Genomic DNA, 14,732 nt, shown 5'->3' with positions numbered 1-14,732 from the left:
GAGAACATCTCAAAGCGCTTCACGGATTGTCCTGTTAAGTGGAATGCATGAGTATTTTGCAGACAAATGTGGTAGCCAATTTACACACAGCAATGGCCCATAAAAATCATAAAGTGAAGTGAATTTCCTTTTTTTTAGCTGCAGGATTGTTCAGTGGTAACACTCTCATCAGGTCAGAAGGTTGTGGTTTAAAGTCAATAATCAATATAAGCTGATACTCCAATGTAGTCCCGGAGACGTACTGCATTGTTGGAAGTGTGGTGAGACTTAAACTGAGTTCTTGTCTGCCTGTTCAGATCCCACAGCACTATTCAAAAAGAAGGGAGTTTCTCCGGGTGTCCTGGCCAACAATTTTCCAAATAAAATTAATCACTCACTCCACAGCTGTTTGTGGGACATTGCTATGTGCAAATGGCTGCTGTGTTTCACCCATAAAATACACAGACAAACCACTTTACAATATATCCTGTGAAGTGCTTCTGAGACATCGACAATGCGGCAATGTCATATCAAATGTAAGAGTATTATACAGGGTGACCAAAAAGTTGTGATATCTTCTCTATTATCCCCCCAAAAAATCATAATTTCTTTAAGACTTGTTAGATATTGTAATGGTATGGCAACTTTTTGGTCACATTATATTATTGTTAGTCACGACATGGTAGAGAAACAATGCAGCACACCTCTAGCAGTGCATTAGAGTGTGAGCCTAGACAATATGAATTCAAAAGTTCTGATGTAGAAAACTCAAAAACCTTCTGACTTACGAGACAAGACTACTACCATGCTGACATCTAATCTTGTATCGCAACCTGTGGTAGGGTTGAACTCTGAGCAAGGAAGAATGGGGAGATGGCAATAGGCATGAACAAAGAGGCGGGTTTTAAGATGGAATTTCAAGATTGACTGAGAGAGGGCAAGGTGGAGGGATAGAGGAGAGTTTCAGAAGTTGGCGCATAATAACTGAAGGTTTGGCCACAGATGGTAGTGCGGGACACACAGCAGTTCACTTAGAGGTGGGGGCCAGGCAGATATTAGAGAGATCTCCTCAGCTGAGACTTCAATGATAAATGCTCAGACGTGAAAGGATTTGTATGCGAGAGTGAAGATCTTAGACAAGAAATGAACACAATATACAGCACCCATGTCACTGACTTCAAAGTTCATTATATGATCCTTCATGAATTTCTTTGGTTGCCTGGAGCAAGTACAATATATTATGCATCAAACCAAAACACTCACAACATACTTTACATGAAGAAAGTTATGAATCACAAGTTTAAATATTCTTGCAGATGAAGGAAGGCATTGGGGCTACATTACTCAATTTATTGCATTTAGTAACGGTCACTTACAAAAGGGTACTTAGCCATAATACCCAAATCATTTACAGCAAAATTTCATTGCTAACATTTGCAGTCGTTAACTGTTGTTGCAAAATTTGGATTCACTTTAAGTTTCTCTTGTGCCTGGTTTAGACTGCTGAAAGTAATGTCACATTGCTACAAGCAGTTGACTGATTCTGGAATTGAATGGAAAATAGAGTTTCCTTGTTTTATATTTGCTGCTCCCAATCACTTTCACAGAAAACTCACAAAAAGCCAACATTACAAATGGAAAACAAAATACTTTCTCCTTGTAAAAGAAACTGAATATGGGATCATTTAAAATTAAAGTCAAAGAAAACTACATTTGGACCTTTACATTAGGTAAATGCCTTTCTTGTGAAAATCAAAACTGAAAAGATTTCCAACTCAGGAATAAATACATTCAAGCAGCTTGCCCTCTCCAGGGTAAGCAGAAGACAGCTTATGAATTAAACAGAACATTGTTTTGGTCCATTAAAAACATTTTCTTTTAGTTAGTAATCTTACTGATTGATAAGAATTGATGTATGAATAAATATGTGATGCGCTTTAAATCACAGACTGCTGACTAATTGATCTGTCCTAACTCCGAGACACTACCCTGTGTGGAGGGCACTATGTAAAAGCAGGTTGTTGTTGTTGTATATCCTTGTGGCACCCGTTTGATTGCACTGTCACAGCAGACATGTCAGGTAGGCAGCTGGCTAATGGACAACTTTTCAGAAACTGAAATCTGAAAATGCTTCAATGGATGAAGCGATTACTGTTTTAATGTGCTGTCATATGATTGATGGTAGCTCAAATCCAAAACTTAGCCAACTGGGACAAACTGTAACCTTAAGTAACACAAATCTTATTTTCTTGAACCATCAGTTAGCACATTTTAAGCAACACGCAGAAACAAAAATGATCTTTAACAAAGAGGTAGTTCTTGGAAAAAATATGGAAACTTACATTTAGTGCAGGATTCTGTTAGCCTCTTAAGCAATCATCTTAGGTAATGTTTTGAAATAAAAGAATAAACACCTTTAACTCTCATTTGAAATTGACTTTTTGAATAATTTTTCAGCAGTCAAAATCAGAAGGCATTTCCTTACAAATCCACAGAGACCATTTAGCAAACTATTCATATTTTACAGACAACAATATTCGGATTCTTATTGTGTTTGGAAATCTGCAGTCACTGCTTTCAATCTCAGTAGCTGTAGACAGAAAAAAATACATCAAGTTTGTTTCAATACTCGAGAGAAAGCTTTTAATCTTAAGATGGAAAAGGTTAATTTAGTACGAGATGTTTGGTTGTAATTATGCCAAGTCCAGGCTGAGAAGTTAAATGTGGATCACCAGAGACCAGGAATTCAAGACCTTATAAATAAAAGAGGAACTGACTCAATGGAATTCTCTCAGTCTTATGCTCAATAATTGCATTCCAAATTATTGCTTGTTTTCCTGTTAAAGCTTAACTGCACAATAAAAATATTCTACACCAAGAAGATTTTGGTAACGCGTTGCTTAGTTTGCACCAGTTGGAAAGATGATCTGAGGGCAACAATGTGAAAGCATAGGTCAGTAACACTTCAGGGCCCAGATACACCAGCCAATGCAAGTGTATTGTAACAACAATGCCTGCTGGGGGTTTGAGTCAAGAGAGGTGGAGGTGGGAAGATGACCAAAGTCACATTCGAAGAGGAAGGTCTTGAGATGGACCTTGAAAGAGGAAAAGGACGGGGCAAGATGGAGGGGCCCCAGGATGAACTTCCAGGGGCTAGAGGCAGAACGGGTAAAGGCACAACCGCCGATGGTGGAGCTGGCAGGGTGGGGAAATTGAGCAGGCCAGTACCCGCTGAGTGGAGAGGTTGGTAAAGTTTTAGCAGATCGCAGAGGTAGGGAGGAGCAAGAATGTGGATGGCTTTAAAGGTGAGGATGAGGATCTTGAACTTGATCCTCTGGGGAACAGGGAGCCAGTGAAGTCAGGCGAGGATGGGAGTGGTTGGCACATGTAGCTTAGTGCGGGAGAGGACACGAGCTGCAGAGTTCTGAATAATCTGCAACTTGTGGAGGAAAGAGTCGGGAAGTCCAGTGAGCAGGGAGTTAGCATAGTCAAGACAGGATGAAATCAAAGCATGGATGAGTGTCTCGGGAGCCTGAGGGAAGAAGTAGTGGTAGAGACAGGCAATGTTGCAGAGATGGAAGAAAGCAGAATGGGTCATGGATGGATCATAGAATCATAGAATTATACAGCACCAAGGAGGCCATTCGGCCCATCGTATCTGTGCCGGCTCTTTGAAAAGAGTTATCCAAATCAATCCCATTCCCTGCTCTCTCCCCATAGCCCTGCAAACCTATCCTCCCCAAATGTGGGGATGTGGGGTTTAAAAGACATTGAGCATTGAACAAGACACTAAAGTTCCTTCCTGGCTCAATGAGGTGGAGAAAGCAGCCTTGAATAGTGATACTGTCAGCGTCTGAAGCAAAGAGGCGCTGATAAGGAGCAAAGCAGAAGGGCCTCAGTCTTGTCGACATTCAACTGGAGAAAATTGGTTCTCATCCAGGACTTGGTGTCTGACAGACACTCTGTGAGGACAGCAGTAGAATGGTGGGTAGAGGCAAACAGATAGTGTTGGGCATCATCCTCATACAGGTGGAAACTAATTCCATGTCTGCATATGATATCACTGAGTGGGAACTTGTAAATATTAAAAGTCAGTACACTTTATAGGAAATTCTGTGAATCGATTTGAGACAAGAGTTAAGACCACTGAAAATGAATTTGTTAATGAACTAGACGTCTGTTTATCATTACTAATATAATAAAATGAATATATTTAGTCTTGGCAGACAAGAATATGATTTGTGAAAGAGTTAATATTTTGTTGAAAATGGGGGAAGTCACACTTGCCAAAAAATAAAACCCCAACAGTCAATTGCATTTATTTCTCCCAGAAGAATACTACCGCTGTGTTAGACCACTGATGAGCCACAAAATCAGCAAGAACAAATACTGCCCTGTCAATAACAAATGCTGGAGGATATCACTGAATTCCACCAGAACAAAATGTTATACACACTATTTTGGAACCGGACTGAGGCTGCATTACTACTCCAAAAGCATCATGGCTTCAGTGATTTTTGACATGGAAATTATTACGACAAAAGTAAGCAATTCCACAAATATCGGAATGGAAAAATGCGCTGTAGTCCTGCTCCATAAGTCTGCAACTGTGATGAACAATCATGAACATTCCCATTCTCAGGGTGGAGCACGTAAGCAAAAAGGATAATGCTCACAAACAAAATTGCTCACAAAATAAACAGTCAATTCACTTTACAGTATATTCCGTGAAGCGCTTTGAGACGTCTCGAAGATGTGATAAGGCGCTATATCAAATGCAAGGATTATTTATATTATTTAAAATACTTGAGTGGACTTTGCAACTCGGCCTACTTCCCTCGTCACACCCTTCACAGATGCCAGTATTCAGCCAATCTGTTTGATTTCTGGGACACAAGATCTAGTCCATTCCTGTATTCTACATATCTTATTGTAGAATATAATTTTATTTGGCACAGTTTTCCCTGCATTTGATAAATCAGCATTGCACATCAACATTTTAGAATTCTTAAACCCACCAATTCAATGGGTGAAATTTTAAATTACAAATTAAAGGTCGTCCCAGATTTGTGCAAAATGCCCTTGCATTTTTTTTGCTTGACTTTTTAACAAATTAAAACACAAAATGTGAACTAATTTCTACATCTTTATTCAATTTGATTATAATAATCTGATAATTGTTGCATTTGCTTTGGCATCTTATCAGATTGTCGAGATGTCTCAAAGTGCTTCACAAGTTTTTGTACTGTGAAATGTAGTGACTGTTTGTTAGGAAACAAGAGAGTCAATTTTGCACACAGCAACGTCCCACCAACAGCCATGAAATTACTAATTTTATCTGGGAACCATTAGCCAGGACACTGGGAGAAACTCCCTTCTATTTTTGAATAGTTCCATGGGATCTTAAACGTCATCTGAACAGGCAGACGGGACCTCAATGTAACATCTCAGCTGAAGGATGGCACTTCAAGCAATGCAACCCCCCCACCACCACCACCACCCCTACCTCCAGTTCAACACTGGAGTGTCAGCTTGAACCGTGATTTCAAACTTGACGTGGGTTTGAACCAATAACCTTGTTCCTCATAGGTGGGGTGCTTCAAACTGAGTCAGGCTGACGCCTGCAACAGACCCTGCAACAGATTTATAAAGACCAATAAACTGTCAAATGAAATATTTTCCACACTGAATGTACAATGTTACAAATGATCTAATTACATTTTGCAGTTCAGCACATTTCATACACTTGAATATGAGTTTACCACACAGTACTGTATTTAGAAACAAAAACCATAAGTTTTTTCCAAAGAAAAATGATTGATTTCATCCTGACCATCTGTCAGTGCCAATAAATGGGTTATAAGTCTGGCTACAAAAAATTACCACAAGCATATTTAAAACTAAAATAAGTTGCAAAGGACGCTTTTAGACCTTATTGGAAAGAAAATCTTACTTAGCAGCTACAATATTCACAGGAAAGAAAATGTTTGTTTCTCAGCCAGGGCAACAGTTGAGTGCTACAACTTGCATAAGTCCATGTGGGTCACAGCGAAGAAAACAGACAGAATTAGGTGCACTTTCAGCACTGATTAAAACATTGGAAAAGACAAAAGATAAACAAAATCAACACGGGTGGATTGAGCACTGAGATGCAGAAACAAGGAGGCATTAATACTGCTGGAAAAAATTGTGCTTGCGGTTGAAACCATGGGGTAAATTTGAAAGTGTAGCATTTTGCTCATCGGTTGGTGAAGCAGTGTTGTTTTGCTTGGTTTCCTGTTTCTCTTCAGCACCCAATGCCTTTAGGTTATTTGATAATTATGTGACCCTTGCCATTCCTGTAATTTTCATGAATGAAAGCATATGTGCATACCAGAGTTCAGATCAAATTTTTACCAATCCTTGTCTGGACACCAAGTTTTTGCATTTTGCTGGGCATTAACCAGTTGTGCTTCCCAAGTTGAACAGTCCCTGGAAACGCATTTGGGAGCAACAACTTAATACTGCCACACTTTTTTTAAAAAACAAACACTGGCTAACTGTCAATTGCTGCACATATTTAATTCAAGCCACATCAATTTAACATGTTCAAGAATAATAGTCAGGAACATAAAATGGTTCAAGTTCATCAAGATGTTTTGTGCTATTGCTCTTTGTGATTTAAGGTTTATGAGTCAAACAGTTTATGAGTCAAGAAACAGCTTTACTGTATGCAATATACTGTACTTGATTACACTGAGAAGTCAGCAGAGTATTAAGCTCTGTGAGAGCAGGGGCCAACGAAAAAAACACCACATCTTAGGCTGAAGCAAAAGTTATTTCAGTTGCTCACTTTGCAAAACTGCATTTCATTGATAGACCAATGTAAATCTAAAGGCATTTAAAGTTTTAAGTTTTAAACTTCCCAGTTATGATACAATCAAAAAAACTGTTTAAAAGGATTTTAGTTCTTTTCACCTTAAAGCATTGTTTGAAATGGGAGCTTGAACTTCTCCCCTTCTCTACAAAATGGCAAGAACTGAAATACAACCAAACATTAATCATAAAAAGGCCAAACAAGGTTGTTCTATTCACAATTATGAATTGTGTCTAACCCATTTCATCTTGCTAAGGAATGTACTGCAGCTTCTCTCACTCTCCCTGCTACATTCATGCAAAGGTCAATACGAATGGAGTACCATCCGTCATTCAGCATTTCCTTAATACAACAGTTACACAATCCGAGGACCCCATCCATAAATCATTTTCTTTCACAGAACATTTGATCACCTCCATCTGTATCCAGCTCTATTTTTCAAGTGGGCAACAATACAAAACTGCTCTGCTGAGATTCTATTTTATACATCCACTACCTGAGTGCAGAGAAATGCCCTTTACTCTCAAATATTATTCATGGCTGGTTGGATTTTATATTCTCGTCATTCTGTTGTGCACTCACTCAGTGAATTAACATGATTTCATCTCCTCCAATCAGCATTTTAATGCCCTGGAATATGTCCTGCACCAAGCCTTTTGTTAACTGATTCACAAACTCAGAGAGTGATGAGAATGTGCCAGATGCTGTGGTTGAAGCAAAGGGCATCAAAAAATGTCAGAGAAAACTTTCTGCACGTATTAGGGGAATGGAATTGAAGCGTATGGGGAGAGGAAGTATTGGAGCGCAAACACGAGTACCAACTGGTTAGGCCAAATGGCTTCTTTCTGAGCCATCACTCCGTGTAACTCTTTGTAACCATCGGGGGAAACTAAAGTTCAGTTGAGCAATGCTACATCCCCCAGTGGAATATTCCACTTGAGGACCACTCCATCTAGTGACCTCATTAAGAACTGACAAAATGATGCAACAAATACAATAAAGCACCATTGCAAAGTGAACTAATGATTGGCCATCCCACATTTAGAAAGATGGCTGTGACAACTGAATAGTATATTTTGTCCAGCGTTTGAGCATGCAAAAATGTTGATTAAAACCATTCCCAAAGTGTACATCTATAAGTGAAGAAATATTGATTATTCCATGGAAGCAGTGTTTTTCTTTGCACTCAACTGTGTGAGTAAATTTTTTTTAGTACAATTTTGAATTTGAGTACTATTACCTTGCCCACCATGAGTTTCCAGCTGTAAGGAGGTAAGTAGATGACCTATGGTTGGTGGCGTTGGACAGAATGGAAAGGGGGGCATTGGAATAATTTAAGTGGGAGGTGACAAATGAATGGATAAGTGCTTCAGCTGTGTAGGTTGTGAGTTACGGTCAAAGGTGGGCAATGTGGTGGAGGAAGAAGGAATACGGTCCTGAGCAGGGACTCAGGGAAGCAAGGGCAGCTGGGGATTGAAGCTGACTTTCTGAAACCCTACCAATCCGTCCAGTCCCTCCACTCGGTTGGCACCCGCCTGCTTCACCTACCCTGCCCATCCCACCATCAGCTTTTCTGCCCCCACTCTCATGAACTCCATTACAGAGTGGGGGGCCAAGGATGGAGTCTTGGGGTACGCCACAGGTGACCAGGCAGGGATGGGAGGAAAAAAACATTTGTAGAGACCTTGTGATGGCGGTGGGTCAAGTAGGACTCGAACCAGTAGAGTGCAGTCCTACTCAGGTGGATGAGGGGGGAAGAGGCAGTCAAAGAGGATGGCATGATCGACTGTCTCGAAGGTAGCAAAGAGGTCCAAGGGGACAAAGAGATGTATCGAGAGAGGACATCATTTGTGACTTAGATGAGCACAGTCTCAGTGCTGTGGGCAGGGAGGAAACCGAACTGGAGGGGTGAGCAGCGAGAAATGTAAGTGAAATTGACAACAAGTTTCAGGATTTCAGAAATGCCAGGTTTCAAATGTCTGGGAATTTGCAAAATTAGAAGGCTCAAGGGTGGGTTTTATAAGGAGGGGAGTGATGACAGCGGTTCTGAGGAGTGGGATGGAGCCTGAGGAGAGTGGGAGGTTATCTGTGTCTGCCAACAGGGGTCAAAAAAGCAGCAGTTGGGTGACCAGCAGCTGGGTAGGGAGGGGGCTGAGGCAGCAGATTTTAGGCTTCATAAGGGTGATGAAGGTTGAGAGGGAGGGAGAAATGGGGTCAAAGGAGTTTAAGGTGGGGGCAATAACATATCGAGTGAGTGATGGGGAACATCAGGGAAGGAGGCAGCCACTAGTATCACAGTTCCACATAAACTGTCCTTGAACAGCAATAAAGAACCCGCAGACAGAAGATGAAGTCTTAATAATAATAATCCTTGCATTCGATATAGCGCCTTTATCACATCTTCGAGACGTCTCAAAGCACTTCAGAGAATATAATAATAATAATAATAATCCTTGCATTTAATATAGCGCTTTTCACGTTGGGAGGATGTCCCAAAGAGCTTTACAGAACACACTGTAAAGTGAATTGACTGTATATTTGTGGGCAAACGCAGCAGCCAATTGCGCACAGCAATGTCCCACAAACAGTCGTAGATTGAAAATGACCAATTTATTATTGTTTTTGGTTTTGGAGGGATTATTATACTATACTATTATACTATAAAGTGAATGGACTGTATATTTTGTGAGTGAAATCCGGCACCCAATTGTGCACAGCAATGTCCCACAAACAACTGTGGGTTGAGTGAGCAAATCACTATTTTTTAAAAAAATTTGAACAGAACCAATCGACCAACAACCGGTTTCCTACTTACTGCTAGGTAAACAGAGGCATGTGGAGTAAGGAAACTTGCCTAACATTTCACCCTGTCTGAGAATCAAACCCAGATCCTCTCACTTGCGAGGCAACTGCTCTTACCAATATGCTACAGGACTCCACAATAAGTCTTAATACTTAAGTTTCCGAACTTAAGCAAATGCACAACGCAGTTTTGGGGAGCATCACCACTAATGCTATAAATTCTGCCCCACAAAATAGATGGACCACACCACAGACTCAAGGGTCTGCTCAAGAAAAAAAATCCTAGCTATCCAGGCCAAATTAATGTTGGAGAAGCGATAAGACACAACCTGAACACATTTGCTACTCGATCAATATGCCTGTATACAGACACAAGTATACAAGATTTTTAAAACCAACCTTTGCAGCAATTTCTTATTTTTAAAATGTATCTGTATTGAGCTAAATGAAAAGACTTGCAAATGTACATTAATTTACAGACATGAAAGTTCATGAACTTTTGTTATCACTATGCAAGCTTCTAATTCTGGCCCTTCCTCGATAAAACAACTAGAGTTTAACACTTTGATCTTTCCGTGGACATCTGCAGGTTTATGCTTCACGCTGTTCCAATGAATAGCAAGGTCACGACTCGTTTCAAAATCACCCACATAAATCAAGAATCCTTTGTGTTCTAGACAGAATGGGAATAATTAACATGTTCCAACAAAACAACTTCCTCAGTAAATAAATGCCTTATATAGATGCAACCAGATGCTTTCTTACAAAGTGTGCTAACGTTTCTACCCTACATTGTGCTTCTAATGCTGTGCAATGAAGTTGAAAAAAGAATCACCAGCTGGGATTTGTCTCATTGCATTATTAGTTATGGTCTTGTCTAGGCAGCATTTTATATTATGGAGGAGTGGAAATAAATAATCAGTGATGCATTTTGCAGGGAGAAAACTGCACACCACGACCAACCAGTCATTTTTTCTAACTTCATATCTGAGGTCGTGTGAGGTCCAATATTATTCATTCTTCAACACTTGCATGAATACTCCATAAAACCATTCTGGTTTAAGTTATGGTTATGCTCTCTGACTTACTGTTTTAGTTATCACCTGATGCACTTTCTAAGGGTCCATTTGTAAATCATGAATATAGCAGAACAGAGTTCAACACAAAATCTCATTAACATTTAATATTTAACAGATGCTAACAGAAATTGAAAACAAAATTGGTATAAAATACTCCAGGAACTGCAAGAGGCCAGATGTGGTCTACAAACTAGCAACTACATTTATGAGCTTTTACGTCATTTACCCTTTTTGCAGACTATCACACGACAATCACATTGTTAGTACATAATGTGCACAACAGTACTTCAAGAAACAGCCTGAAGCTAAACTGAATCAAACACAGACAAAAAACTGTGGATTGGTGCCAACAGTGAAGTTTCAGTCCCATCTTCTGGCATGCAAAAGTTTTGAAACAAACCATGTTGAAGTAAACTATGATATGGGAGCACAAGCGATGGACATTGTCCAGTTGCAGATGAGATAACCCTCCTCCACACCCCATCCTCAACTTCTCGGGACCGTTTTACTGCTCAACATATTTGGAGCCAATTTTTATTTATCTCAAATATTTCAGAATTCCACTGTAAGCCCATGCAGATATATACTGCACATTATATAGCACCTTGGGATATCCTCCTGACGTGAAGGCGCTTTATGAATGCAAAACTGTATACAGTTCAGTTCTTTTATTCCCATGCATCTTTTACATAATCATCATAAAATATTGTATAAAAAACAAAAAGTTTTTATCATTTATTTTAACTTGAATAAAGTAAGCAACCAATTGAACCTCTTGACCATGTGACTTGAAACTCTTCCCCAAAAGTGTTTGAGATCTTTCTATAATGTACAGTGGATGGAAGCACAGTGATTACAAAATGTTAAGGCATCATTTAGAGCAACCCATAATTAAGCTCCTCAAAAGAGTATAAATTCCTTTTTACGTGAATCTCCTGGTACCAATGGTACACTTCTGACTTGGAAGGCTGCTTTTCAGTGTACATACCCAGCGTGGAGAAAGCTGATTGATCAGCTGTGGATTAGTGTCAATCATGCAATTTCAGACTTATCTACCAGCATGCCAAAAATCGAAAACAAACCATGTTAAACTGCGCTATGGAGAACAAGAGATGGGCACTGTGGTGCAAAAAAAGCTCTCATAAGAGAGGTTGGCTAACCAGCCTATTTTCTGGCCAACCCTCGACAGAAACTAGAAGTGATATCAGCAATTAACTCAAAACCCTGAAATGAAATTGGCAGCTATATTTTTTAATCCATGGCCCAGTTTAACGTGACATCTTTTTGGATCAGAAGCATTGTATATTAGGTTTTCACCAGCAATAGCAATCTTCCTTGCCTCTGTTCAGCCAAAGCCAATGCTGCCTTTACAGTTATTACCATATTTGTTTCTTGTCTGATCCATAGTGAAACTATATACCGGGTGACTGATACATTTACAAGAAGTACTCTTTAAACCAAATGTTGTAGCTCAGTGAGAACCTCCACATTAAAAAGCATTCATGAGGGATGTTAGAAGATGCAACAAAATTGAATCAACCATGTTGATGAAATATAATCTTAAGATCATGTTGCAGCATTTAATTGCATAACTGTAATGGATTTATCTAATGCTGTATAGAAATTTATTTTTATTCAGATTGAGAAAATATATTTGTCAGGAACACCCACAAAAAAGCAAGGCTGAGACTATAAAAAGATTCCAGAGTAATGAAATAAGGAATTGTGCAACACAAACACATAGCCAAATAGCAGCCTGGTGTCACATTACTTAATCAGCCCCAAGCCTACAAATACCTTAAAGGCAGGCTGATATTCAAACATTGAAGTCAACAGTTGTTATTGCAGATAGCAGAAAGTGTAGTTATAGGCACTTTCTTGCACATATGTGCAACATGTCCTGTACACGTGGAGTCCTGTAGGTCAGTGGTTAGAGTGCTCTAACCAGGGTTCGATTCCCGGCACAGCAAAATGTTGGGCAAGTTTCCTTACTCCACATGCCTTTGTTTACCTAGCAGTAAGTAGGTCATTCGATTGGCGGATCGCTTTTTCGGGGATAATAAACCCTCGAACAAAAAAATTATTTGGTCAATCAATCCATGACTGTTTGTGGGACACAAACAGTCTTGGCTGCCACATTTCACCCACAAATATACAGTCAATTCACTTTACAGTATATTCTGTGAAGCACTTTGAGACATCTAGAAGACGTGAAAAGCACTATATGAAATGTAAGCATTATTATTATTATATACTATGACTGTTTGTGGGATATTACTGTGCACAATTGGCTGCTGCGTTTCACCTACAAAATACACACTCCATTTTACAGTATATTCTATGAAGCAATTTGAGATGTCTTGAAGACGTGATAAGGCATTTTTGCAAATGCAAGGATTATTATTATTATTTAGTGTTACTTGCAAGAGGATGACAAGTTGGTTAGTTTTTGTCGGTGTTTGCTCAACAATGAATATATTTATAGGAAAGAAGTGGACCAAATTTAGCTTGCAGAGATAACAAATTATGATGGTTCCATTTGACAATAACTCTTGTATTTGATATGATGCCTTATCAGGATGAAATGCGCAAAGCATCTCAGAATTCTCCGTGAAGTGTTGTGATCGTTTCTTGATTCTTCAATGCAATGAATACAGCATTGTACCACAAACTGCTATGAATTGAGTGAATACCCAATTATATATCTGGGGGACTGTTGCTTCCTGGAGAAAATATCTTCTCTAATTGAATAGCGTCACATCCACAGATGAGACTTCGACTGAACAACACAGTTCTCCAAGACTGCAATGGATTGTCAATATCATGAGATGATAATTCCAATTTAGGACTTGAACCCACAACCTTACGACCGAAAGGAGAGAGTGCTACCATCAGAATCAGACTGACACTAATATTAATTCTATGAACTTATTAGCCCTTTGGTTCAGACATTACAGTGTGATGAATGTGAGCGATATACACAAACAAAAATCCTTATGGCCTGCAATAAACTCGGAACCAGCATATTTTTCATTTAGTACAACGCAAAGTGTTCTGCAATACTGTGCAACACGAACTGAAAAACATAGGAAATATCTTGGCAAAATATCTGACATCAGTATCTTGGCATGTGTTGGTCCAAGAATAATAGAAGGCACTTTAACATGTGTATGAGAGGAAGTCAGAAATACGGGCAGTGATCAAAATTAATTTACACTTTCGTGGACGGTTCAGCCTTTTGTCTGGATTTTCTTTTGAAACAGAGTGCATTGATTTATCAATTCATAGTTTTAGAACACATAGCAAAACACAGATGTAATTGTTAAACTGCTCCAAATAATAGATGGATTAGGTTGTATGTAGTGGAGAATTCTTCTAAATGTAACATTTTAAAGTTGAGAGGGTGGGGAGTGGAAGGATAGGTAAATAAAATTAGCCATCTACACAAAAGAAAAATCTTCATTCAATCAGCCTGCACATGATAACAAAAGATTTCTAATATGGCATCAAAATGAACCGGAGGATAAAAAAAACAATTTCAGGCCAGTTAGGGACACAACTTCAGCTACAAATTCCATGTACTTTGAGTTTTTATTAAAAACATTTTATTTCATTCTGGTTCAGGATACTGTCAATAACATGTCTATTAAGACAATTCTTTTATGCAATTCTTTAATTTCATATTTACATACCCTGTAAATGTAACGGTAGCGGAGTCCTAAAGCTCAGTGGTTAGAGCACTCGCCTCGCAAGCAAGAGACCTTGGTTCGATTCCCGGCAGGGCGAAACATTAGGCAAGTTTCCTTACTCCACACGCCTCTGTTTACCTAGCAGTAAGTAGGAACCCGGTTGTTAGTCAATTGGCGGATCGCTTTTCTGGGGGTAATAATTCCTTCAAAAAAAATAATAAACTTATCACTCAACCCACAACTGTTTGTCAAACACTGCTGGACGCAATTGGTTGCTGTGTTTCGCCCACAAAATGTACAGTCACTACACTTCACAGTATATTCTAT

At 39.2% G+C, this 14,732-nt stretch overlaps 1 protein-coding gene across 1 annotated transcript in view; it reads right to left on the bottom strand.

The window, feature by feature from the left end:
* The window catches only part of pphln1 (periphilin 1), a 62,690-nt gene that overhangs the window by 22,338 nt on the left and 25,620 nt on the right, over positions 1–14,732 (bottom strand). The window lies entirely within an intron of this gene.

Source organism: Callorhinchus milii, unplaced genomic scaffold, assembly GCF_018977255.1.
Source record: "Callorhinchus milii isolate IMCB2004 unplaced genomic scaffold, IMCB_Cmil_1.0 Scaffold5, whole genome shotgun sequence".
Lineage (NCBI taxonomy): Eukaryota > Metazoa > Chordata > Chondrichthyes > Chimaeriformes > Callorhinchidae > Callorhinchus > Callorhinchus milii.
This window is presented reverse-complemented; position numbering and strand designations above follow the sequence as displayed.